This window comes from Rhinopithecus bieti, unplaced genomic scaffold, assembly GCF_001698545.2.
Source record: "Rhinopithecus bieti isolate Rb0 unplaced genomic scaffold, ASM169854v2 scaffold_7401, whole genome shotgun sequence".
In the NCBI taxonomy this organism is placed as follows: Eukaryota; Metazoa; Chordata; class Mammalia; order Primates; family Cercopithecidae; genus Rhinopithecus; species Rhinopithecus bieti.
In genome coordinates this window covers 626-1,853 of record NW_016883789.1, presented here as the reverse complement: position 1 = coordinate 1,853, position 1,228 = coordinate 626, and the positions used below count along the sequence as shown (strand labels likewise).

The 1,228-nt window shown below is 58.5% G+C and overlaps 1 pseudogene; it reads right to left on the bottom strand.

The window, feature by feature from the left end:
• Nucleotides 1-8: 8 nt before the first annotated feature.
• On the bottom strand, nt 9-1,012 carry LOC108525801 (leukocyte immunoglobulin-like receptor subfamily A member 2; annotated as a pseudogene).
• Nucleotides 1,013-1,228: the final 216 nt, after the last annotated feature.

Below are 1,228 nucleotides of genomic sequence, written 5' to 3'. Positions count from 1 at the left end.
GGAATGACCCACGGGTACGGGGCTGAGAGTTCAGGCATTGGGGTGTTCATCTTCTCCTTCCTTACACAAAAGAAGCTGTCATGTGCCACCTGTGAGACACACTGGAGGGTCACTCTTCTTCCTGACGTCACCACAGGGCTGAGCAGGGCTGAGAGGGTGGGTTTGCTGTAGGCTCCTAAGAGAGAAGGAGGCACCATGTTAAATGGGACTCACACCTCCCGCATCATCCCCAGGGCTGGGCTGTGAGAGGGAGACGCCCCGAGAGCCGACCCCTTCCTGAGGACAGAGCCTGGGGCTGGGACCCCTGAGTGTCCCCTCACCTGTCACCACCAGCTCCAGGGGTCGCTGTGCTCTGATGAGTGAGTGCGGCTGTAATACCAACAGCGATACCGCCCTGCGTGCTCCCAGGTGATGGATGCAATGGGGAAATAGCCCTTCTTCACAAGCTCTTGTTGTATCCATCTAACCCAGGATGCTGGGTTTTTTTCCCTGTATAGACGATACTCCTGAGCCTGAAGGCTTCCCTGACACCTGAGGGTCACAGGACTCCCCTGGCTGATCATAGACCCCGCCTCAGCCCAGAGAGTGGGCTTGGGAAGGGTCCCTGGAAGGAAATCAGAGATCGGATTCTAAGTCATTTCCCACCCAACAGATCTCAGCTCTTGATGGCAGGACCCTCCAGATGCCCCATCAGTCAGCCCAGAACGGCTATTCCCCATCCCCAACTGCACAGAGGTGGCCCCTTGTCCCCAGCGAGAAGGAGGGAACTGGAACAGCCGGGGACAGACTCACCTGCCTGCACGTGGGTCCTGGGGCCCAGACTCAGCCCTGGAAGAGAGTTCCCTGTGAGAGATTTGCCCCTGAAACCTGAGCAGATCCTCCCCTCCCTGGGATCTTTGTGAGCCCCTGGGGTCTCCTTATGGACCAGAGTTTGGCTGTGGGGTGAGGTCCCTCCTAGGTTAGAATCTCCCCTCCCTCTTCAAATCTCACCGAGACAGACCAGGAGCATGAGTATGGGGTCATGGCATCTCCTCCCACTGCCCTGCTCTGCGGATGGATGAGCCCTCGGTGCTGGCAGGACAGAGACACACAGGGTGTGGACACTCAGAGGCTGGGCCCTTCTTGTCAAGGGATTTTGTCATCTGCTGCCACACAGGAAGCGGAACTGCCCTCCCCAGGAGCCTGGCTCTCATTCCTTTAGAGCTGAGGTGGGGCAGGCACCAGGCCC